General features: G+C 46.1%; 1 long non-coding RNA gene across 1 annotated transcript; it reads right to left on the reverse strand.

The window, feature by feature from the left end:
- Nucleotides 1-1,006: 1,006 nt before the first annotated feature.
- On the reverse strand, nt 1,007-26,477 carry LOC132813902 (uncharacterized). Its single transcript, XR_009644208.1, has 3 exons — nt 26,408-26,477; nt 25,675-25,781; nt 1,007-1,750 (listed from the first exon to the last, which is right to left on the reverse strand). It is a non-coding gene; the product is annotated as an uncharacterized LOC132813902 (long non-coding RNA).
- Nucleotides 26,478-27,339: the final 862 nt, after the last annotated feature.

A 27,339-nucleotide genomic window follows, 5' to 3' on the forward strand; every position in this document is an offset into this window, starting at 1 on the left:
TGGAGTCCAGCCTTGGTCAACGGCCTGTGTGGAGTCCCCACATTCTCCCCATGATAGTGTGGGTCCCCTCCAGGTGCTCTGGTTTCCTCCCACAGTCCAAAGATGTGCAGGTGGATAAGTCATGCTAAATTGTCCACAGTATCCAGGATTGTGCAGACTAGGTGGATCAGCCATGGGTCATGCAGTGTTACAGTGATAGCGTGCTCTGGGTGTGATGTTCTTTGGATGGTCGGCGCGATTTGATGGGCCAGTGCTCTACTTCCACACTGTAGGGACTCTATTCTATGATTGAGGATAAAGGCTACACAGCCGGGTGTCCTTGGAGAAGGACCATGTGGTGTGTATCAATTCTCTCGATGCCTTTAGATAGAGGTGGGCACCGCAGGGGATACAGTGCTTTATCCCCACCGCTGCCCCCTCCCCACAACTCTACTTTGATTTAGTCCCTTCTCACTCTGTCACTTGTAATGGTTTGCTTGGCCCGTAATGGGCTTTCTTTGGAAATATTCAATTGGTTACACAAATGGTTTACTGTTGGTGATGATATGTCTAGATTAGAGTGGTGCTGGAAAAGCACAGCAGGTCAGGCAGGATCCGGGGAGCCGGAAAATCAACGTTTTGGCAAAAGGCCTTTTCCAGCACCACTCTAATCTCGGCTCTGGTTTCCAGCATCTGCAGTCCTCACTTTTGCACTGCTGGTGATTATATGTTAACCAAAAGCAAAATGGCATAATGATGATTTTGATGGTGGGAAGGTTGCTGTGATAACATTTCTGTGTCAGGGAAATGGGGAAAAAGAACGCTTCGCAGCTCACAGAAGGAGACCTGAAAAGCAATTACATCAAACCAAAGGTTCAGACAGGGAGGGAATATTTCCCTGGAGCTTGAGTAACTGGAAAGTGATGGTGTCCGTGACAAAAGGGATTTTGTTTTACAGTGGTTGAAAGTTTTAAAAGTGTTATATTCAGACAGTTTAATTTATTTTCTTTAATTTTATTTGCTGTGCAAAAAACTTTTACAACATTTTAAAACCAAAATTTACAAACTTTGTGTTAAAGATAAATGTTAAATAAAATCCATCAAACCTACCCTCACTGAAACCTGTTGTGGAAGTGCAATCTCCTGGAGAATCCCTGCCCACTCCTTCCTTCCCGGGCTCCATGGCTACATACATACCTGGGAGATAGCAGCAGGAGGAGACCATTCAGCCTTTCAATCCTGCTCCACCATTCAATGGGAAACAGCTGACCATCCAGCTCAGTCTCCTGTTCCTGCTGTGTTCCAATCCTCTTTCATGTCTTTACCCCGAAGAACTATATCTAAGTCCTCCTTTGGCTTCACTGCCTTTTGTTCCAGTGACGTTGTGGTGTTCCTGTGTGGGTGTAGGCAGGGGTAATGTGATGGTGCTGCCTCCTGGAGGATGCACTCAGCGTCCCTCATCATCCTGCAGTAACATCAACTGGGTTTCAGCAACTAGAGATAGAACCCATTTCCAGGATATGGGCATCACTGGCTCAGCCAGCATTTATTCCCCATCTCTAGTTACCCTTGAGAAGATGGGAGTGAGCTGCTGTCTTGAACCATTCACAGTCCATTTGGTGCAGATAGACCAACAATGCTGTGAGGGAGAGTGTTGCAGGATTTTGGCCAAGTGATTCTCTATCTTTGGTTCTTCAAATGCTGGTTAACATAATCACAATCTGCACATGATTTTGAGATTTCAGTCTGCAAATCTTCACCATCTAGCACCCTGTATAAAGGAATATGTACAGATTAGAAATTCAGAACAGACAATTCTAGCTTCTTTGGAATATCCTTTTCCCCTTTCTTCCTCCGAAGCTGTTACCCTCCAGCCCACTTACTCTCTCCCACCATTCTGACTCTGCTACCCCCTAATGAACACCCTCCCCATTCTCATGGAGTTACTGATAAACAGATCCATGCACCACTTCCCGTCCCTGGTTAGACTCTGCACCCTTTCTGGGTTCACTTCCTTTCCCTTCAGTTGCTGCAAGTCAATAATGTAACAGCAGAATGAAACAAAAGGAAACAGAAAGGGAGGTGGCAGATCCTGGACAGAAGAGGAACCTTCAGTCTGGGAGAATGGGTCAGATCCTTCTTTGTTTCCCATTTGTTGATTCCCAGCATTACAATGAATTGGGGATGGAGAGTGGTCCTACATGGGTGTGGTGACCCCCTAACAGATCAATACCAGAAGCAGATGCATCCCTTCCCCAGCCAATCACAGTGTGAAATACTTTCTGCAAAGTATACTTACCTAAAGCACATGCTCCAAAACCCGCCCACATTCTGTACATGTACAGTGCGGGGTTTCCCCACACACGTGTGGTCCCTGCCACAGGGATTGTGGGTGTTGTAGTCCCCAAGAAGCCACTGGAGCCCTGTCTCTGGAAAGTGTATGAAAAATGTGGACTGGAGGGTGTTGTGTATAGGATCCCCATTCAGACACACAGGACATATGGGCTGTCACTGGGTTTTACTGAGACACCTGCTTCCACAACCTGATTTTCTGATGTAAGGAATATAGATTCAGCCAACTGGGGCGTGGGAAGTGAATTGGAGGAGCAGATTTTAAGCAGAGGTGGCTCAATGGTTAGCACTGCTGACTCACAGTGTCAGGGACCTGGATTTGATTTTAGCCTTAGGTGACTGTGTGGAGTTTACACGTTCTCCCCGTGTCTGAGCGGGTTTCCTCTGGGTGCTCCCGTTTCATCCCACAGTCCAAAGATGTGCAGGTTAGGAGGATTGGATATGCTAAATTGCCCACAGTGTCCATGCCTGTGCAGGTGAAGCCATTAACCATGGGAAATACAGGGAATGGGTGAGTCTGAATGGGATGCTCATTATAGGGTTGGTGTGGACTCCATGGACGAATACCCTGTTTCTGCACTGTAGGGGTTCTATTCTAATTTCATGAAGAAGAATGTACCTACCTCAATGTGCTGTGAATCTGTGGAATTCCCTCTTCAAAATGCAGTGGATGCCAGGACAATGAGCAGATTTAATGAAGAGATACAGATGTTGAATTTGCAATGAGATGAAGGGTGAGAGAGAGCAGGCAGGAAAACCCAGCTGAGACCGAGGTGAGCTCAATCATCACCGTATTAAATGGTGGGGCTGGTTCGAAGGGCTGCATTGCCTCTCCTGTACCCAGTGCTCATCTTCTTATGGTAATAACTGGAAAGCTGAATCCAAAACTCACCACCCTCCCCAAAGGAGTCATGATTTGGAGATGCTGGTGTTGGACTGGGGTGTACAAAGTTAAAAATCACACAACACCAGGCTGTAGTCCAACAGGTTTAATTGGAAGCACACTAGCTTTTGGAGCGACGCTCCTTCATCAGGTGATTGTGGAGGGCTCGATCATAACACAGAGTTTATAGCAAAAATTTGCAGTGTGATGTAACTGAAATTATACATTGAAAAATTAATTGTCTGTTAAGCCTTTCATCTGTGAGAATACAGTGATAGTTTGACTTCTTTCATGTGTAAATCACAAAACCCTTCTTTTTAAAGTTGCATTCTCAGGTTAGCTGCTAACAATGGTTTATAGTGAGACAATATGTTGAAGGTGTTAGTTCCCTTTGTTCTCTGCCTATGACCTGATGTTTAGATTGATCCTCTCTCCACAGTCACCACGCTAACATGGACTTGGCTGTACCTCAGTATTTTTTCCAGACACACTGACATTTGAAATATTCACCCACGGACAGAATACACACCTTCCCTTCCACATGAAAAAGGCCAATGATATTCAGATCGGCACGGATCAAGTAACTATCAAAACTGAAAATGAAGTTCAATTTAAATTTCTCATCTGCAAATCTGCCCTTTCAATTCTCTACAACAGAGAAAACAAGTCACCACCGTTAACACAGGATGGAAATTCATAAGACAATTATAGTATTAAATTGCAGTTTCTTTGTTCCCCCAAAGCTTTAAATCTCAGTCTCACAATTTCTCTCTTCTGTGAACTGAAATCCAAAATAATCTCCTCACTCCTTCCCTCCACACCTAGTTCTAACACTCTCCTCTCTTTGAATTCAGCTTCCTAGCTCCTGCCTACAGACTAAAAACCAAAAAAAGTGGTGGCACGATGGCACGGCAGCCCCACAGCACTAGGGTCACAGGTTCGATTCCAGCAATCCAAAGATGCGCAGGTCAGGTGAATCGGCCAGGCTAAATTGCCCATAATATTAGATGCATTAATCAGAAGGAAATGGGTCTGGGTGGGTAACCCGAGGGTCGGTGTAGACTGTTTGGGCCGAAGGGCCTGTTTCCACACTGTAGGAAATCTAATCTAATCAAATCAATGAGTCTGACTCGGAGCCTCCTGGGTGTTGGTGAATCCTCCCCACACCTCCCAGGGCTTCCTTCTGGGACAGAACGGACTGACTTTTTCCCCCCCAATCTGGAACCTCTTATTTATTCCCCTACTCCGATCCTCTGATGAGAACCATCCTGCACACACTGGCCAAATCATATCTGGTTGAATAAAAATGAACTAAAATGAATGTTCCTCTCCGTAACATCCCTGAATCTTCACCCGAGTTCTGATAACTTTCTGCAAAATACTCCCCCACTGATACGCCGACCACTTGGCCCGATACCAGGGGAGGGGCCATTCCCCTGGGTCCTGTTCCCAGAGGGAGGAAGGGAGTGAGCTGCCAATGAAAGATCAATCCCACACACCCACAGCCGCTCTCCCTGGCACTGACCCACCTTGCACATACACCAACAATTGCCCAGCACTGCGCCCATGCACTGGTCTCCCCTCCTGCAGAGCATGCTCCAGATCACACAGGAGCCTGAGTGATTGACAGCAGCCACTGCCCAATAGGGTGGAGGGGGCGGGGCTGGAGGACTGGGACAATGGGATTGTAAACAATGAATGAATGTGGAGGACACTGGGGGATGGACAGGTCAGTGAGGGACATGAGCAGTGCAGCAGCAGGAGGGGATCCTGGACAAACTGAGCAATGGGAGAGTCTAACAGGAGAGAAACTACAGGAAGGTTTTATTTAGAGGCTCAGGCAGGGACAGCTGGGACACAGTATGGCCTGGTGGCTTGGGCAGGTTTTCCAATCAGCCACTTCAAAGATGCTGTCACTCAGCTTTGAACCTGATCCTCCTGGTCCAGAGGTAAGGACACTACCACCATTTCTTGGTGGACTAGAGGAAAGAAGGGAAGATGTTCTCCGTCTCACTCACATGGAAACTCCATGAGCTCCTCCCACTTACTGTCTACGGTGGGGATGGAGGAGACAGAGCAGATGGGAGCAGGGTTAAGGATATAGGGACTGCCTTTGAAAAGGAACTCACTGTGTTGGTGATATTAATAAGACTCGATACACAGTCACTAACACAAAGCTGGTGTACGTGAACTTTATCCAGAATATGAACACCCATAACTGGGTGACGCAGACTCCAATGTACAGAGTTAAGTCCTGTATACTATTAACAGCTTTGTGTGTGAGAAATCACGTCTCATGAACTTAAGTCAGGGCAAAGCGGTGGAAATCATCTACATGGTCTTCAGTAAGGCGTTCAAGAAGGTTCCCCATGGGAGATTAGTTAGCAAGGTTAGATCTCACGGAATACAGAGAGAGAACGAGCCGTTTGGATACAAAACTGGCTCAGAGGTAGAAGACAGAGGGTGGTGCCAGAAGGTTACTTTTCAGATTGGAGACCTGTGACCAGTGGGGTGTCACAAAGGATCGGTGCTGGATCCACTAATTTTCATAATTTATATAAATGATTTGGAAGTGAATATAGAAAGTATTGTTAGTAAGATGACATCAAAATTGGAGGTGTAGTGGACAGTGAATAAGATTATCTCAGATTACAACGGGATCTTGGTCAGATGGTTGAGGATTGGCAAATGGAGTTTAATTCAGATAAATGTGAGGTGCTACATTTTGGAAAAGCAAATATTAGCAGGATGTATACACTTAATGGTAAGGTCCTCGGGAGCGCTGCTGAACAAAGAGACCTTGGAGTGCAGGTTCACAGCTCATTGAAAGCAGAATCGTAGGTAGATAGGATAGTGAAGAAGGTGTTTAATATGCTTTCCTTTATTGGTCAGAGCACTGAGTATAGGAGTTGGGAGGTCATGTTGCGGCTATACAGACATTGGTTAGGTCATGCTTGGAATATTGCGTGCAATTCGGGTCTCCTTCCTCTCAAAACAATATTGTGAAACATGAAAGGGGTCAGAAAAGTATTACAAGCATGCTGCCAGGGTTGGAGGATTTGAGCTATAGGGAGAGGATGAATACACCGTTTTCCCTGGAGCGTCAGAGGCTGATGGGTGACCTTATAGAGGTTTATAAAATCAGTAGGGGCATGGATAGGGTAAATACACAAGGTCTTTTCCCTGCGGTGGGGAGGAGGTACGATGTGGGGTGGGAGACATAGGGGGGAGACCGAGAGGGGAGGGTGACGGTTAGTTTGTAGATCTACAACACAATCCTGTTCCTGTTTTCTCCCCATCCCCTTCAATCCCTCTGAAGGGCTCAGAGTAAGTGCACAGACCCTGGAAAATAGAGCTTTAAGGTGACCAAGTGCTGAAGGTTGCATTTGGGACGTTGACCTTTATTAGTCTGTGCACTTTATCAATAAATGGACCTGGGTTCAATTCCACTGTCCTGGATTCATGTCAGTGGCCACAGACGCGCCTGTCTCTGACCCTGACTACTGGATCCCCTGTCACTATAGCTCTGCCATTCTCCTTCCTCCTGTTCTGTGCAGCGGAGCTCTCTGTGGGGTCATGAACCTGGCTGTTGCTGATTTCCCCTGAGAGGCAACCCCACCTGTTCCCTCCCTTATAGAATCCCAAGCGGTGCACAATATCTGTATGAGAAGCGAAATGATCATGGGGAGTCCTGCACTCCCTTCCTGAGCCTTTTGCTTGATATGATGGTCACCCATTCCCTTTCTGCCTGTGTAACCCTCACCTGCAGTGTGACTAACTCACTAAACGTGCCGTCCATAACATTCTCAGTATTGCTCCACAGTGAGTCCACTCTCAGCTCCAGGTCTGAAAAGCAGTTTCCCAGTAGCTGCAGATGGACACCCTTCCTGCACACACAGCCGTCAGGGACACTGGAAGTGTCCCTTATTTCCCACATTGTACAAGAGGAGCGCCCCACGGGTCTGAGGGCTCCTGTAACAATGTGTCTCTAGTTTCAGCTAGTTACTCCCATTAGGAGAATTTAAATGAGCAAAAACCTTCCTTCTCTTCCAACATTTCCATTATCATCAAAAGCCCCGATCTTTACTTAAGCTGACATTTTACACTTTAAAAACTGTTTTAAAAAAAACACTCAGCAGATATCGCTTACAACTTGGCTGTTCCCTTTGGGAACATGTGAATTGCTGAATGGCCTGGACTAAAACTGAAGCTGTGGTTCACCTTCTCCCTGTCTCCCCTCGCTCTATTTACACCCAACTCCAAAACACTCTCATTGAACCAAGCAGCCCTCACGGTGCAGCCCTGTCATTTTCATTGTCTGCTCACACCTACACTGCCCTCAGCCTCCTGTACTGTTCCAATGCATCTCAATGGGAGCTGAAGAACTGCATCTCATCTTTCAATTCAGCCCTTTGTAACCCCAGAGTCAATACGGACCTCAGCAGTTTCTGAATGAACAGACAGTTGTCAAAACCTGGAACATTCCACCCGAAATGGTGCTGGAATTTGAGTCCATAAGGAATTTTAATCAGAAGCTTGCAGGGAATTGAAAATGAGGAGTTTACAGGTTAACATCAGAAAGTGGGTGATTGGGTCTAAATCTGACAGTTCCTATGTAGAGACGAGGTGTAATTTGGACAAATCTGTGTTCCCTCTCAGGGCCCAGAATTGAGCACAAAGCCAAAGGGTGATCCCTTGGAACATCTTTCTGCTTTTTGCTTGAAAAAAAGAGATACTTTCCCACAGACAGAACAGACACACCTTTCTCCTTCCTCAGTTAAATGTCAACGGTATTCCGATCCTGATGACCCTGCTGACGATAGAAAGTTGATTTTGAGATCCCTGTCTCAATTATTCTCAAATAAAATCCTATAAAATGAATTCACAAAATAAAACTCACAGTCAGTGCAGGCTGAACAGTAAAGACAAATACTTCTCTTGGTATGTGTTTGATGTGTAAATGCTCGTCTTCAAATCACCCCGACCCCACCCAGGAAGAGGATATGCCCATGCGCCTCGCTGTACCTTGTCCCCAATAAAGATGGTGGCCATAACCCAGAACCCATCACCGTTTTCCCATTTGCTGTAAACGTGGGACCAAGAGTTTCTAATTCAGGCCTAACTACCTGTACAGAGTGTAATTAAACCCTTCCAGTCTAAACTGATCCAACTCCCCTTTCCCGTTTCCTCCTTCTGCACACACTAAGGGTCATTCTAGGTCCAGTGACCCTCACTCAGAACTGACTGCAGCTGGGAAAATTAGAATCCCTACAGTGTGGAAACAGGCCATTCGGCCCAACAAGTCCACACTCACCCTCTGAAGAGTTTCTCAACCAAACCCATTCCCCGGCCCTATTATTTTACATTTACCCTGACTAATGTACCTAACCTATACATCCCTGAACACTACGGGAAATTTAGCTTGGCCAATTCACCTTACTGCACATCTTTGGACTGCAGGAGATAGGGGGTAAAGAGTAAATAATAGGTGGGGACAGAGCCCAAAAGAAAAAATAACATTTGGAAAGAAAGGAGTAGATAACAATCTGCTGGGAGGGTGAATAGCTGTGAATGGAGGGGACAGGAACCTGTGTCTGGCAGCAGCTCAGTGGAGGTGCTGGAAATGGCAGTTGATGATCTACGTTCTGCTGCAAAACAGACCCTGAGCTTCCAGCTGCCTGCTACTTTAACACACGAGCCTGTTCCCTGGCCAACATCTCTGTCTCATGCTTACTGCAGTGTTCCAGTGAAGCTTGATGCAAGCTGGCAGAACATTCCAGAACATTCCAAAACACACCATATTTCAAGGACTGCAATTTCCCCTCCTACGTGGTCAACAATACCCTCCAGTGTATCTCCACCACTTCCCGCACCTCTGCCATTGAACCACACCTCTCCAACTGCAACAAGGATAGAACCCCCCAGTCCTCACCTTCCACCCAGATACAACGCATCATCCTCCGCCATTTTCACCACCTACAATCAGATCCCACCGGAGATATATTTCCCTCTCCATTCCTTTCAGCATTCCACAGAGACCATTCCCTGTGAATCCTAGTCAGATCCATGCTCCCCAACAACCCACCTTCCACTCACAGCACCTTCACTTGTCAATACAAGAGGTGCAAAACCTGTGCCTACACCTCCCCCTCACCTCCAACGGACCATTCCCCATCCAGCAGAGATTTTCCTGCACATCCAAACACCTCACCTATTATGGCCTTTGCTTTCGATGTTGTCTCCTGGGACACCAACTTGCGGAATGTTTCAGGGAGCATTTCTGGGACACATGCACCAACCAACCCCACCATCCTGTGGCTGACCACTTCAACTTCCCTACCCACTCCTCCAAGGACATGCAAGTCATGGGCCACCTCCACCACCAAATCCCAGCTACCCGACGCCTGGAGGAAGAAATTGGGACCCTTTAACCACAGAATCAAGGTTTCCTCATCTCCCCTCCCCTGCCTTATCCCAGATCCAACCCTCCAACTCGACACCACGCCCTTAAACTGTCCCACCTGTCCACTTTCCTTTCCAATTATCCACTCCACCCTATCTCCATTACCCTCTAACTACATCTACCCATTGCCTTCCTAGCCCACTTCCCACCAACACCACACATCCCTCTTATTTATCTCTCAGCCCTCTTACTTCCCACCCCACTCCCAATCCCGGCATTCCTGATGAATGGAATATGCCCAAAACGTCGATTATCCTTCTCCTGGGATGCTGCCTGACCTGCTGTGCTTTTCCAGCGCCACATGTTAACGCAAGTTGGAAGAACAACACCTTATCTTCTACTTGGGGACCCTGCACCCCTCTAGCCCCAGTATCAAAATCAATAATTTAGGTCCTGAACTCTCCAATGTCCTAGCGCCGTAGCCTCTTAACCCACACACCAGGCCTTGTTAGTACATAACCTACCATTACACATTAGCTATAGTTAGCCACTAACAGTCCCCATAAACGGCTATTCACCCTGCCCCAGCCAGATCGTTATCCACTCCTTTGTCCAACTGCTCCCATCTCTTTGGACTCTATCACCACCTATCATTTACTCCTTAACCCCGATCTTCTGCATATATACCAACATTTTTTTTCAGTAGCATCAGTTCTGAGGAAGGGTCAGCAGATCCAAAATGTTAACTCTGATTTCTCTTCACAGATGCTGCCAGACCTGCTGAGCTTTTCCAGTATCTTTTGGCTGTTGAGTGAGATTTACAGCATCCGCAGTTCTTTTGGTTCTAATTTACCAGGAATTTCTAATTCAGGTCTAGCAGCCTAAAACTGTGCGTTTATAAACCCTCCGAGTCCACAATAACTCAATTTCTTCCCCAGACTTTGCAGTCTCTCCCACTCCCTTCACACTCACTAGGTCCCCCCCGCCCTCACCGTGACACTGCGCCTGCACAGCTCATGGCCATGTGTTGGCCTGCTGGACCCACCCCAATTCACTCCCATTGGCCGAAGGATCACGCCAGTTCTCCTATTGGTCTGAAGCTGCTGTCAATCACCTGGGCCCCATTGTGACATGAGTGGGCTCCTCCCAAGAGCATCGGATGCTGAGGGGTGACCTCATAGAGCTTTCTAAAATCATGAGGAGTATGGATGGGAAAAATAGACAAGGGCTTTTCCCTGGGGTGGGGGAGTCTAGAACGAGAGGGTGTAGGTTTAAGGTGAGAGGGGAAAGATTTAAAAGGGACCCAAGAGGCAACTTTTTTCACACTGAGATGGGTGCCTGTATGGAATCTTCTGTTTGGGGAAGTGGTGGAGGCTGGTACAGTTACACCATTCGGCATCTGGATGGGCATGTGAATAGGAAGGGTGTAGAGGGATATGTGCCAAATGTTGGGATATCTGGTCGGCATGGACCAGTTCGACCAAAGGGTCTAATTCCATGCTGTATGTCTCTATGACTCTGCCCTGGGATAAGCTTCATCATTCACAGTGAATGGGGCAGTAACACAGAGGACAAGGGTTTGGGGCTATTCAGCTGTACTGGCCGCTCTGGAGATGGTGCCAGTCCATCCCAACTCACCTCCCATTTGTCTGTAGACCTCCAAATCCTTCCTTAAAAAAGTTACATTCTAAATTCGTTTTCTCAATAACTACTGGATCTGCATCCAGCTGGCGGACAAACTGTTCCAGATGCTCAGAACTTAGTGAGTAATATAATCTTCACATTTTTAACCTGTTTTATTAGCCATTTACCTGAAGGTAGTTACTCAAAATTGTGACGTTAATAATTTCTCCCTCTGTCTCTCTGTAAATTAAATATCCTGGAAAGAAATCTGCTCCTGGTCGAAATTCCTGCCTAACCTTCTCAGCTCCAAGAAGAATTAGTTGATCTTCTGCTAACTCTCCATAAAATAGAAACCCATCTTAATTTTAGTAGTGCCATAAAGATGTACAGCAGAGAAACAGACCCTTCGATCCAAAACTTGTCCATGCTGACCAGATATCCTAAATTAATCTCATCCCATCCACCAGCTCTTGGCGTATATCCTTCTAAACTTTTGCTAATCACATACAACATCTCAAAGGCATAATTGGGTAATTGTACCAGCCTCCACACTTTCTCTGGTAGCTCCTTCCACACACGTACCATGTTCAGCTGGAAACATTGCCCCTTAGATCTCTTTTCAATCTTTTCCCTCACACCTGAAGCCTGTGCCCTAAGCTTTGGACTCACATATCCTGGGAATAAGACCCTGGGATTTCACCCTATCCTTGCCCCTCACAACTGTATCCGATGCTCCAGGGGAAACAGCCCCAGCCTATTCACCGTCTACCTATATAGCTCAAACCCTCAAACCTGGCAACATCTTTGCACATCTTTTCCGAACCCTTGCAAGTTTCACAATATCATTCCGATAGCAGGGAGACCAGGACTGAAAGCAGAATTCCAGAAGTGGATGAATCAATGTGCTGTGCCGCTGCAAAATGACGTCCCAACTTCACTACTCAAATGTACTGACCAGTAAAGGCAAGTACACTAAACACCTTCTTCACTACCCTGCCTATGATTCCACTTTCAAGGAACTATGAATCTGCACTCCAAGGTCTCTTTGTTCAGCAACATTCCCCAGGACCTTCCCATTAAATGTATAATTCCTGCCCTCATTTGCTTTTCCAAAATGGAGGATCTCACATTTATCTGAAATAAACTCGATCTGACAATCCTCAGCCCATTTGATTGAAGTCCCATTGTACTCTGAGTTAACCTTCTTCGCTGTTCAGTACACCTCAAATTTTGATGTCTACTGTAAACCTACTAACTATACCTCATATATTCACAGAAATCATTGATATAAATGATGAAAAGCAGTAGACCTAGCACCGATCCTTACACCATATTGCTCATCACAGGCCTCCAGTCCGAAAAGCACTATCCTCCGTCCCCAACCTTCCCGCCAATTTGTATATAATAGCTGGTTCTCTCTGTATCCCATGGTGTCTAACTTGCTAACCAGTCTGTTATGTGGACCTTTTTGAATGTCTTTCTGAAGTCCAAGTTAGTGATGTATGTACAAAGCCATGCTGACTATTCCTAATCACTTCTTACATTTCCAATTACATATAAACCTGTCCTTCAGAATTCCTTCCAACACCTTGTCTGCCACTACCCTCAGGCTCACCAGTGTATTGTTCCCTGGCCTTTCCTCATCACCTTTCTCAAATAATGGTGCCTGTCTTGCAGCACCTCACCTGTGGCTATCGGTGGTAGAAATATCTCAGCGAGGGACCCGAAAATCACTTCCCTAACTTCCCACAAAGATTTGGCATACACCTGATCAGGTCCCACAGATTTACTCAGCTTTCTGTATAAGACATCCCGTACAACCTCCTCTGTAATATGGACAGTTGTCAAGATATCACTATTTATTTCTCCAAACTCTCGAGCTTCCATATCCTCTTTCAGTAAAAGCTGACATGAAATCCTCGGGTAGTATCTCTCCCACCTTCTGTGGTTCCACAGACAGCCTTGTTGATCTTTGAGGGTCCCTATTCTCTGCCTGGTTACTCTTTTGTCCTTAGTGTTTGGTAGAATCTCTTTGGATTGTCCTTAAACCTCTTTCCCCCCAAAGCTATCTCTTGTAGCCTTTTTGCCTTCCTGTTTTCCCTCAAGTGTACTCCGACTGCCCCTATACTCCGAGGGATTCATTCAAACCCAGCTGTCTGTACCTGCCATATCCCTCCTTCATCTTTTTGACCAGACCCTCAATTTCTTGAGAGACACAGCATTCTCTACACCTATCAGACTTGGCCTTAACAGGAACATACTGTCTATGTTCTCTTGTTGTCTCATTTTCACCAGCCTATGGAGGCAATCGCAGATGAGGACATGGAAACAGTCATTCTCAGTAAAGAGGTAGTGTTGGGAAAGATAACAGCCCAAAAGTACATGGGTCTCCTGGCCGTGATGGAATGCTTCCCAGGGTCTAAAAGAGATGGTGAAAGGTCTATTGTCCTTCCTTGCTAGAGGAATAGTTATGCTGCAGCTGTACAGGGTGCTGGTGAGGCCACATCTGGAGTACTGGAATAGAGGTTTGATCTCCTTACTTCAACAAGGATGTACTAACACTGGAGGGGTTGCAGAGGAGGGTCACTAGTTTGAGTCGGGAGTTGAGAGGGTTGGTGTATGTGGAGACATTGAATAGACTGGGACTATACTTGTTTGAATTTAGAAGAATGGGAGGTTGTATTGGAAAAAATAAAATTAAGAAGTGAATAGATACGATAGAAGCAGGAAGGTTATTTCCACTGGGGAGTGGGTCAACCTAGAGAGCATAGCGTCAAAGTAAGGGGGTATCTGATTTAGGACAGAGCTGAGGAGGAACTTCTTCAGCTAAAGGGTTATGAATCTGTGGAATTCCCTGCTGAGTGTAGCAGTTGACGTTATCAACTTGAATGTCTTTAAGGCAAAATGTAGATTTGCAAACAGGAAAGGAATTAAGGGTTATGGTGAGAGAGCAGGAAAGTGGAGCCGAGGCCATGAAAAGATCAGCCCTGGTCTTATTGAATGGCAGTGCAGGCTTGACGGGCCAGATGGCCTACTCCTGTTCCTATTCCTTCTGTTCTTATGTTCCCACTTTCCAGGCATCCCTTTACCTGGGGGTTGCAAAGAAATATTGAAAGTTCTCGCCTTGTACCGTCAAAATTCACCATTGTCCAATTTTGAACACCAACTTTTAGATTAGATTAGACTTACAGTGTGGAAACAGGCCCTTCGGCCCAACAAGTCCACACCGACCCGCCGAAGCGCAACCCACCCATACCCCTACATTTATCCCTTACCTAACACTACGGGCAATTTAGCTTGGCCAATTCACCTGACCCGCACATCTTTGGACTGTGGGAGGAAACCGGAGCACCCGGAGGAAACCCACGCAGACACGGGGAGAACGTGCAAACTCCACACAGTCAGTCGCCTGAGTCGGGAATTGAACCCGGGTCTACAGGCGCTGTGAGGCAGCAGTGCTAACCACTGTGCCACCGTGCCGCCCATAACTGTGCCACCGTGCCGCCCAATAGATCTGGTCTATTATTTTCTGCAACTGTTTTAAAACTAGTAGAATTATCGTCAGAGAATCCCAAGTGTAGAAGCAGGCCATTTGGCCCATCACATCCACACTGACCCTCAGAGCCTCCTATCTTACCCCTGTAACGCTGCATTTCCCATGGCCAATCCACCTAGCCTGCACATCCCTGAACAATATGGGCAATTCAGCCCGGATAATCCACCCAACCAGCACACCCCTGAACAATATGGGCAATTCAGCCTGGATAATCCACCCAACCTGCACATATTTGGACTGTGGGAAGAAACCAGAGCACCCGGAAGAAACCCACACAGACAACCTCAATAATGTGATCATCCTGTTCTTATTTCCCCGTTCCACTCAAGTAATTTCAACGGGCGAACCCCTATGAATATCCTCCCTAACATAACAATAATGTTATCCCTAATCAAAAACACCATTCCACCTTCTCTCTTATCCCCCTTTCTATCCCTCCACTTACATCTATGCCCTGGAACATTAAGCTACCTGTCCTTTCCAACCTAAGCCACGTTTCTGTAATACCCACTATATCCCAGTTCCATGTTCAAAACCATATCTGAAGCTCATCTGCTTTCCCTGTAAAACCTCTTGCATTGAAATAAATGCAGTGCAGTGCTATCAAAAGGACAGACTGATGGGCAGAGGGGGTGGGATAGCCCTGTTGGTGAGGGATTACGTTCAGCCCCTTGCGAAGGGGGAGACACAGAATCAGGAGATGTAGACTCAGATTGGAGGGTGGTTAATGTTGTCCCACTTTTCAAGAGAGGTGGGAGAGAGATAACAAGGAATTATAGACCGACTAGCCTGATGTCAGTGGTGAGAAAGATGCTGGAGTCAATTATAAAAGATGAAATTACGGCTCATTTGGACAGCAGTAATGGGATTCGTCAGAGTCAGCATGGATTTACAAAGGGGAATATACTGACTTGGATTGAAAATTGGCTGGCTGACAGGAAGCAAAGTGTAGTGATAAACGCTTCCTTTCGGAATGGCAGGCAGTGACTAGTGGGGTACCACAAGGTTCGGTGCTGGACTGCAGCATTGTCCTCGGTCCTGGGACCGCAATATACATTGATAAAATAGATGAACATATTAAAAGTAATATTAGCAAATTTGCTGATGACACAAATCTGGGTGGCAGGGTGAAATGTAAGGAGGATGTTATGAGAATACAGGTTAACTTGGTCAGGCTAGGTGAGTGGACGGATGCACAGCAGATGTAGTTTAAGGTGAATAAATGTGTGGTTATCCATTATGGAGGCAAGAATAGGAAGGCAGATTACTATCTAAAAGGAGTCATGTTTTGTAAAGGGGAAGTACAACGAGATCTGGGTATTCTTGTACATCAGTCAATGAAAGCAAGCATGCAGGTACAGCAGGTAGTGAAGAAATCTCGCTGCATGCTGGCCCTCATAACAAGAGGAATTGAGTATAGGAGCAAAGAGGTCCTTCTGCAGCTGTACAGGGCCCTGGTAAGACCGCTCCTGGAGTATTGTGGGCAGTTTTGGTCTCCACATTTGAGGAAGAGCATTGTGGCTATTGAGGGAGTGTTGGGTAGGTTCACGAGGTCAATTCCCGGAATGGCAGAATGATCATATGTTGAAAGATTGGAGCGACTGAGTTTGTGTATACTTGTATTTAGAAGAATGAGAGGGGATCTGATTGAGACCTACAAAATTATTAAAGGGTTCGACACTCTGGAGGCAGGAAGCATGTTTCCACGGATGGGTGAGTCCAGAACCAGAGGACACAGTTTAAAAATAAGGGAGAGGTCATTTAGAAGAGAGTTGAGGAGAAACGTCTTCACCCAGAGAGTAGTGGACACATGGAATGCACTGCCCCAGAAGGCAGTGGAGGCCAAGTCTCTGTATACTTTCAAGAAAGAGATGGATTGAGCTGTTAAAGATAATGGAATCAAGTGTTACGGAGATAAGACAGGAACAGGATACTGATTGTGGATGGTCAGCCATGATCATAATGAATGATTGTGCTGGCTCAAAGGGCAGAATGGCCTATTCCTGCACCTATTGTCTATTGTACCTTGTCAGTCCGACCTCATTCTGTGCCTTGCCCTTGCCTGTCTAACTTCTCAACTGTACCAGCCTCAGGGTTACCTCCTTTCTCACTATCTCTTTAGGTTTACCCCCACGCCCTCACTGGTTTAATGCCTCCCGATTAGCACTAGCAAATCTCCCTGCTTGGATATTAGACACCTTCCAATTCAGGTGTAATCCATCCTTCTTATGCACGTCACCTCTCCCCCAGCAGAGATTCCAATGATCCAAAAACGTGAATCTTTCTCCCCTGTATCAGATCCTTGGCCACGCATTCATCTGCTCTACCCTGCTATTCCTACTCTCACTAGCATGTGGCACCGGGAGTAATCCAGATATTACTACCCACCACAATCTGCTTATTATTCTCCAGGCTAATTTGCTATATTCTCTCATCAGGACTTCATCCTTTTCTCTTATGTCATCGGTACCAATGTACAGCGACCTCCCACTGATCATTCTCCCCTTTCAGAATATTCTGCACCGTCGGAGCCATCCTTCACCCAGGCAGTAGGGAGGCACCCCTATCACCATCGATCATGTGGAACCTGATATACCTCACATTACACTAGATTCATTACACTAGTAACTTGGCTGTCAGTGCGATATTCCCCTGAGAGTGTGACCCCCGATGCTTTCCAGAACAGTATACTGGTTTGAGATGGAAATAACCACAGGAGACTCCTGCACTACTTGCCCTCCACTCCTCCATTTCCGAGAGGAAACCAATCTCCCTGACTGGATCGGCAGTTTTCCTACCTTTCTGAAACCGCCACCTATCTCACCTCCCCCCCTTCCCCTCCCCTGTAAATTCTTCATTAGATTTAACCATCGCTCCATCTGATCCATGAAATCCTACAGGATTTGCATCCTCACTTCCTGCAGACAATCAGGATCATTGAAACTTTCCTTAATCTCCTACATCCAACAGGAAGAGCACATCACTGTACAAATGGCCATCTCTGCACCTTAACCGTCCACAGACCCAGAAAAAGGCACACAATCTTACAGCTTTACAAAACACGACTCTAGAATAAATTAGTACCAGTATTTTATATTAAAAAAAACTTAATCAAAGTATCATAAGATGTGTATTTAAAGAAATAAATCGTCGCCCTACTGAATGTTGTAGCTTTACTAAAATAAAACAGACTAAGATTTGTCTTTGAAGAGACCGAAACTCAGAGCTGTGAGTCACAGATGAACAGCACTAAACAGAGCCTTCGGTCAAATTTGTCCATGCCGACCAGATAATCTTATCCCTCTTGCCAGCACCTGGGCCACATCCCTCTAAATCTTTCCTATTCATGTCAAGTATCCAAATGCCTTTAAAATGCTATAATTGTCAGCCTCCACCACTTCCTCTGGCAGCTTATTCCATACACGCACCACTCTCTGCGTGAAAAGGTTGCTCCTTAGTTCCCTTTTATATCTTTCCCCTCTCACCCTCAACCTATGCTCTCTATTTCTGGACTCTCCTACTCAGTGAAAAGACCTGGTCTGTTTACCGTATCCGTGCTACCAATGAGTTTATAAACCTCTATGGAGGTCACCCCTCACTCTCTGATGCTCCAAGGAAAGAAAGCCCCAGCCTTTTTGCTCTCTTCCTGCAGCTCAAACCCTGACAATACCCTTGTAAATCTTTGTTGAACCTCTTCAAGTTTCACAACATCCTTCCGATTCACGGAGAACAGAATTGCACACAATATTCCAAAAGAGGCCTAACCAATGTCCTGTACATGACCTTCCAACTTCTATACTCAATGCTCTGATCAATAAAGGAATGTATTCCAAACACTTTCTTCAATATCCTATCTACCTGCAACTCTCCGTTCAAGGAAATATGAACCTGCACTGCAAGATATCTTTGTTCGTCAACACTATTTAGGAATTTGCCACTAAGTGTATCAGTCCTGTTAAGATTTGCTTTTCCAAAATGCAGCACGTCACATTTATCTGAATTAAACTCCATCTGCCACTTCTCACCCATCTGAACAACATCCTGTTGTAATTTGAGGTACCCTCTTCGCTGTCCACTATACTTCCAATTTTGGCGTCATCTGCAAACTTATCAACTGTAACTCCTATGCTCATATCTAAACCATATATATAAATGACGAAAAGTAGTGGACCCAGCACTGATCCTTGCAGCACTTCACTGGTCACATGCCTCCAATCTGAAAAACAACCCTCCACCACCATCCTGCCTTCTACATTTGAGCCAGTTCTATATCCAAACGGTGAGTTCACCCTATATTCCATGAGATCTAACCTTGCTAACCAGTCTTCCATGGGGAAGCTTGTCGAGCGGCCTTACTGAATTCCATTGATCATGCCCACCTCTCTCCCCTCATCAACCCTGTTTGATACATCTTCAAATAACTCAATCAAGTTTGAGAGATAGGATTTCCCACGCACATAGTCATGCTGACTATCACTAATCAGTCCTTGCTTTTCAGAATACATGCGCATCTTGTTCCTCAGGATTCCCTCCAACAACTTGCCCAGCATCAATATCAGGCTCACGGGTCGATAGTTCCCTGGCTTGTCCTTACCACCTTTCTTAAATAGCGGCACCACGTTAACCAACCTCTAGTCTTTCGGCATCTCACTTGTGATAATTGATGATACAAATATCTTAGCAAGAGGCCCAGCAATCACATCCCCAGCTTCCCTGAGTTCTCGGGTACACCTGATCAGGTGCTGGGGATTAACCAAGCTTTACAGGTTACATGACACCCAGCACGTCCTCCGCTGTAAGATGGACATATTCAACATCTATTTCCCCACATTCTATATTGCCCATGTCCTTCTCCACAGTAAACACTGATGCAAAATATTCAGTTAGTATCTCTCCCATCTCCTGCGGCTCCACGCATAGGCTACCTTGCTGATCTTTGAGGAGCCCTATTCTCTCTCTCAAGTTACACTTTCGTTCTTAATGTATTTATAAACACCCTTGGGATTATTCATAACTCTATTTGACAAAGCCATCTCATGTCCCCTTTTTGCCCTCCTGATTTCCCTCTTAAGTATACTCCTACTGTCTTTAATGCTCAGGGTTTTTTTTGGATTGGAATAAATGCAAAACATTACATCTTGATAAAACAAACGAGGGCAGACTTACACTAATTAAAACAGGGCCTCGAGTAGTGATATGGAACAAAGAGGCCAAGGGATTCGGATCTTTCACGTCTGTGTCACATGTAGACAGGGTTGTTAAGAAGGTGCTTAGCACACTTGCCTTCATTGCTCAGACCGCTGAGTACAGAAGTTGGGACGTTATTTTGGATGTTGGGGAGGCCTTTTCTGGAATTCTGTGTCCAGTTCTGGTCATGCTGATATCGGGAGGACATTATGTATTTGGAGCGGATTCAGAAGCGATGTCCCAGGATGTTGATGGGAATGGATAGCTTGAATTCTAAGCAGAGGCTGGATAGGCTGCGACTTCTTTCACTGGTGCGCAGGAGGCTGAGGAGTGACCTTATTAGACTAAAATCACGGAGGGGTGGTATCAGTAATGTGAACAGCAGGTGTCCTTTCCAGGAAGGGACGCGTTTCAAGACTGGGGACATAGCTTTTAAGGGGACAGCAGAATGGCTTTAAAAACGTGTTCGGGAATTTTTTGTTTATTTTTGTTCAGACAATGGTTTGTGTGTGGAATGAACTATCAGAGGAAGTGGTAGTTGTGAATCAAATTACAATTTAGGGTGGCACAGTGGCTCAGTGATTAGCCCTGCTGCCAGGGCCCCAGGTTCGTTTCCAGCTTTGGACAACTGTCTCTGTGGAACTTGCCCATTCTCCCAGTGTCCGCATGGGTTTCTTCCAGGGGCTCCAGTTTCCTCCCTAATGAGAGAGCAGCCCTATGGTCTGGGGGGACAATGCTGCCTTTCCCTTTTACACAGTGATGCCACTGTCTCTCTGGGGTGGGGAGAGGGAATGCTGAAGGTGGTACATGGGACACCACTCAGGCACAGTGCTTTGTCCTGGAGGATGTTCACTTCCTTTAATATTGTTGGGGGCTGCACTGATGCAGGCAAGTGGAGAATGTTCCAACACAATGCTGATGTGTGCCTTATAGAGAGCAAACAGACATTGGGGAATCAGGGGTTTGGGGAAACTGAGGTTGTTCTCCTTGTAGCAAAGGCAATTGAGGGGAGCTGTGACAGAGGGTTTAGAAAGTTACACGTTATAATAATCAACTTTACGCCCATCAGCTCATTCTACAAGGCTTACAGGACACACATTAAAGGTTTGGGAAGATTCAAAGGAGAACTTTTATGCAGCAAATGGGATTCAGATGGAATACAATACTCACACACAATGCGAATATCCAGGTCCTGATGAACTGACTAATTCAATCAAAGTTTGGTGTTACAATGACTGAGATTACCATCTGAATGTCCACCTGTAGTATACTGTAATACACGTTTATAAAATCCGTCACTGTCAGCTCAGGTTAAAATCTCACACCATCCCCTCCTCCTGGCCCAGGATGACTGGACACATTACTCCTTGTGGAGGTCAGCAGTCAGTTCAGATGGAAATCTATGTGGGTTTCTAGGCGTTTCCACCTTGGGACTTCATGTGACTGAACAGGGCAGATCTTTGATACACGGGACAGAATGTTCCCGGAGTCAGTGAGATGTGGAGAGCAGGATTTGCTTCTCATTTTTTCCTTCCGTGCTACCGCTGTGCCTCATCAATAAGACATGGGATGTGAAAGACTCATGCAGCTCGATGGTCAGAATGGAGGCAACTTGCCCAATGGGCAGCAAGCTCCTCCCATAGAGTATCTCTAAAAACAGAGCAACTCTGCATGCTTCACATTGCCCAGTGCTCCCAGTAAATGTTTAGAAGGGGAGGGGGGGTGGAACTCCTAGAAAAGGTGTAACTGTAAAGTTCTAAGAGGATTGTGAAGAGTGAGAGATGCACAGGAGAAGGGGTCAACAAGTTGTCAGATGGAGTATAAGTTGAGAAAATACAAAGTCGGTAATTTTGGAGGGGATAATAAGGAACAGAGTGCTATTTACATGGTGGAAACTGTAGAAAGCTGCACCACAAAGGCACCGGGGGAAATTTGTGCAGGAAACACTGAAAGCTAGCAGATTCTGAGTCAGTCACGAAATCAAGGGTTCTGTTTCAGATTCATCAAGTTGAAGGCAACGCCGACACGGTAAGGGGTTTCATTAATAATGGAGTTGGGGGTAAGGTGGAGACAAGCAACATTTTAGAGACTGGAATTCCTGGTGTTTATGATTGTGTAGATGTCTGATCAAAAAGTCACCTTGGGGTTACAGATATAACAGCAATATTGTGATGAGTCTAGTCTAGTTCTACCTCAGACTGCACCCAGCGAGAGGGAGGGGCTCAGCAGGAAGGGAAAGGAATTTGTAATAGCAACTGAAGGTAATGGGTTTAACCGTAACAATGTTTCATTGTAGGAAATTGCAGTTAATCGAGTAGTGGGAATGCGATAAGCAGTTTGATAACTGAGTAACAGTGGAGCAATGGAGAGGGATGATGGGGAGGGAGAGCTAGGCATCGTCAGTGTACATGTGAATCCTCACACTGTGCTTTTAGACGATGTCACCTCCTGGCAGTATGTAGGTGAGATACAGGAGAGAGCAAGGATAGATCCTTCAGCGACACCAAATACAAGGAATTCAGAAAGGAAAGGGAAAGTGGAGATGGAGCAGGATTTACAAATGATGGTGAGGTCAAACGTTAGTTATTTGCAGAATGGATGAGAAGGACATAACCAGAAAAGACAGACAGACAGAACAAGGAACAATATCTGTGAATTGGCGAGGGGGTTGTGATGAGGAGGAAACAGAATTGGAATGTCTGTGGTTTAGCGAGACTAGTAAAAGATCAAGATGAGCTCTGATAAGGCTTGACAAGTGACTGGAGAAAATTGCAAGTTTGGGACAAAAATCAGGAACACAATGTGAGGTAGTTTGTCTCGTTGGGCTAGTGAGAGGGAGGGAAGCAGCAGAGGCAGTTGATCGGATTGTCTCAGTCTTAGTGACAGAGAAACTCAATGTGCTCCTTGCTCTTGTTGGTGGAGAGAAGGATGAAGGAGACAGGGTGATGGACTGTGTTTTACAAAGAAACAAAACCAGAGTTAGTGATATTTAAAATGAGTGAACAAACCTAATGTATTTAACTTTTATCCAGAATATTAAAATGTACAACTGAAGTCCTTGTTCAAATCGCATATTCAGATTCCACCATTTGCCAATTCAAGAAAAAAATAACTGCAATTAGGAATCTCCTGATCTCCATGGCGAAAAAACTCCTGCCAACCTGACAGTCGCCCAACAAGCTACTCACTGTATTAATCACTGCAAAGTCTCAACAAAGGAATGAAACTGGATGGACCACTTGGCATCTAACAAGGCATTAGGAAATACAACCACAGAATCAGCCCTCTCGACTCTCCAACATCCTGCTCACTAACATCCGGGTTTTTTTTGTGCCAAAACGTGGCGAGCTGTCTCACAGACTAGTCAAGGAAAAGCCTGACAAAGTCATACTCACAGAGTCATCCCTTACAGATAATGGCTAGACACCAACGTCACCATCCCTAGATATCGAGAGTGCGATGATGGAAAACACAACAGGTCAGGCAGCATCTGAGGAGCAGGATAATCGACGATTCGAGCCTAAGCCCTTCATCAGCCCGACCTGCTGTGCTTTTCCAGCACCACATTCTCGACTCTGATCTCCAGCATCTGCAGTCTTCACTTTCTCCTGAAATCTCTGGATATGTCCTGTCCCACCAGCAGGACAGACCAGGCAGAGGTGATGGCATAGTGGTGTACACACAGGAACCATTTGCCCTGGGAGTACTCAGCATTGACTTTGGACACCAGGAAGTCTCATGGCTCCTGCTGATTACCACGTACCACGGCTGATGACTCAGTGCTCCTCCATGTTGAACAACACTTGGAGGAAGCACTGAGGTAATAAATGGTGACAAGCCTACTCTGGGTACAGGATTTCAATGTCCTCTACCAAGAGTAGCTCAGCAGCAGGATTACTGACTGGGCTGGTCGGTTCCTCAAGGACATAGCTGCTCAACTGGGTTTGCAGCAGGCGATAACGGAACCAGCAAGAGGGAAAAACATACTGGATCTTATCAGCATGTATCTGCCAGCTGCAAATGTATCTGTCCATGACAGTATCGGTAAGAGCGACCATCCCACTGTCTTTTTGGAGACAAAGCCTCACCTTAAAGTTGAGAAAAACCTCCATTGAGCTGAGTGGTACTATCACCGTGCTAAATGGGACAGATGTAGGAACTCAAACTGGATCTCTCTGAGGCACTATGGGATAACAACAGCAACAGAACTGTACTCCAGCACAATCTGTAACCTCATGGGTTTGTACATCCCGCACTCACCCATCACAATGGACAGGAAAGGAGGGCATGCCATGAGCAGCACCAGGCATACCTAAAAATGAAGTGCCAACCTGTTGAAGCTACCAAACAGGACCATCTGCATTTTAAACAGCATCAGCATCAGGCAACAGAGCTAAACGATCCCACAACCAATGGATCAGATCAGAATTCTGCCACACCCACTTGTGAATGGTAATGGACAATTAATCAACTTGTTGCAGGAAGCACAACAGATATCCCCACCCTAACTAACGGAGGGATCTCGCACATCCATGCAGCATTTGCAGCAATTCTCAGCCAGTTGCAAAGTGGGATGATCCATCGCAGCCTTCAACAGTGGTTTCCAAAATCACACACGTGAGTTTTAAGTCAGTTTGATTTAGTTCGAATAATACCAAGAAATGGTTAAGTAGTGTAAAGGCTATGGGTCCTGCTAACATTCTGGCAATTATACTGACAACTTGTGCTCCAGAACTTGCCACCCACAAAGCCACGTACCCATCCAGCACTGGCATTGACTGACAATGTGGAACATTGCCCAGGGATGTTCAACACAAAAACACAGGTCAACTCCAACCCAGGCAATTTCCCTCGATCAGCAGTAAAGTGATGGAAGTATTCATCAACAGGGCTATCAAGCAGCAGCTGCTCAGCAACAGCCAACTGAGTGACAGTCATTTTAGGCTCCACCAGGGCCACTCAGCTCCCGATTGTGTTACCACCTGATTCACAACCTGACAACCAGCTGAATCCCAGAGGTGAGGTAAGAGTGACAGCCCAGTCCCACTCCAACACCACTATTTCTAGCGGATTCCACCCTCATCTCAGCTCATATACTGAAACTCTCATCCATCTTGTGTTATCTCCAGACTTAAATTATCCAAACACACTCCTGGCCAGCCTCCCAAATTCAACCTCCCTGTAATCTCAAGAAAAATTGAAAGCTCTATCGCCCACGTGCTCACTTCTCCCCAAATATGTTCATCCGTCAAAAGGCTCCTATAAGCAACAACAATTTAAAATTCTCATTCTTGACTTGATTCCTGGCTGTTCTCATCCCTAGCTCCATGCACCACACATCCTTTGAGACCTCGTCAATCCATTTACTTCGAGACTCCCAATGATTTGTTAATTCATTACTTCAACTGTGTAGCTGATTCTACAGTTGCTAAAGCAACATGGTCTGGAATTTGCAGACAAAACATCACAGGTCTGCGTTCCACCTTTAAGACATCCCTCAAAACCTGCTTTTTGGCAATGCTTTTGGTCACCTGACCTAATATCTCCATCTCTGGCTTTATATCTAAAATTCTCAATGATATTTTATATGAAATTATAAGCATGATAATAAAATTACAAACTGTTCTTGGTTTGGACATTATCTTCAAATCATCACTGTTGCTGTAATGAATAATCTGTAATGTCTCTTACCCAACCACATTGTGGGAGCACCTTCACCACACAAACTGCAGCTGTACAAGAAAGTCAAGCATCACCCTCTCCCCAGGCAACAGGGCTTTGGCATTAATCACTGGGATCTGTGGAAAGAGAAACACAGTTCAAGGGGGTGCAAAATGCATGACAGGGAATGAAAGTGGTGCAGAATTTGATAGTCAGAAACTGAAGGAAAACACACTTGCTTATTGGAAAAAAGAATTCTTGACTCAAAAATATTCAAGACAAAATAATCTGATAATAGAGCAGCACATGGTCAGGGGCTGGGCCACGTGAAAAATTCATTTACAAATGGTCTATAAAAGTAATAATACAGTACTAAACAGACCAAACATACCCCCATGGTTGGAGACTGAGGAAGCTAGACATTGACAAAGTGGTCCTGAGGGAGCCCAGAGGTGAATCAGAGCAGGATTGGCTGCTGTCATCACAATGACTCTGTACCAGAGAGAGGCTGCACATGCGCCTGGCTGCACCTTGCCCCCTACAAAGATGGCGGCTCCGCACGTGTCCAGTGAATCGTTGTCCCGAATAAAGATGGCGGCGCTCACTCAGGCCTGCAGCCGCTGAGGCAATTCCCCATTTACTGCAAACACGGGACTGGGACGTTCAAATTTGTGTTTTCCGACGTGCACAATTTGTTTGTAAAACCTCTCCGCTCATGACAACACAGCTTCTCTCACATTTCCCTGATTATTTCTTTCCTTACCGTCTCCTTTCTCTCTATAACTTCCCGAGCATTTATTACAGCGACTCTGCGTCGGGCGCGAGGGTGATCACATGGTTTACTTTAGCTCCGCCCTTCATTCACTGTGATTGGTTGGAGGATCAACCTCCCGCTAGGTCCTCCAGCTCCGCCCACCGTCCTTTCATTGGTCCGGTGCTGACATCAATCACCCGGGGTCACTGTTGGCTGGAGCATGCGCAGTGTGTCCTGCTTGTGCTGAGATGTTGGGTCATGTGATGGGAGGTAACAACAATGACTGCAGATGCTGGAACCCAGATTCTGGGTCAGTGGTGCTGGAAGAGCACAGCAGTTCATGCAGCATCCAAAGGGCAGAGACATCGACGTTTCAGGCAAAGCCCTTCATCAGGAATAAAGGCAGTGAGCCTGAAGCGTGGAGAGATAAGCGAGAGGAGGGTGGGGAGAAAGTAGCATAGAGTCCAATGGGTGAGTGGGGGAGAGGATGAAGGTGACAGGTCAGGGAGGAGAGGGTGGAGTGGATAGGTGGGAAAGAAGACAGGCAGGTAGGGCAAGTCCGGACAAGTCATGGGGACAGTGCTGAGCTGGAAGTTTGAACTAGGGTGAGGTGGGGGAAGGGGAAATGAGGAAACTGTTGAAGTCCACATTGATGCCCTGGGGTTGAAGTGTTCTGAGGCGGAAGATGAGGCGTTCTTCCTCCAGGCGTCTGGTGGTGAGGGAGCGGCGGTGAAGGAGGCCCAGGACCTCCATGTCCTCGGCAGAGTGGGAGGGGGAGTTGAAATGTTGGGCCACGGGGCAGTGTGATGGATTTGTTGGGGTGTCCCGGAGATGTTCCCTGAAGCGCTCTGCTAGGAGGCGCCCCCAGTCTCCCCAGTGTAGAGGAGACCACATCGGGAGCAATGGATACAATAAGTGAAATTAGTGGATGTGCAGGTAAA

Source organism: Hemiscyllium ocellatum, unplaced genomic scaffold (assembly GCF_020745735.1).
Source record: "Hemiscyllium ocellatum isolate sHemOce1 unplaced genomic scaffold, sHemOce1.pat.X.cur. scaffold_529_pat_ctg1, whole genome shotgun sequence".
NCBI lineage: Eukaryota > Metazoa > Chordata > Chondrichthyes > Orectolobiformes > Hemiscylliidae > Hemiscyllium > Hemiscyllium ocellatum.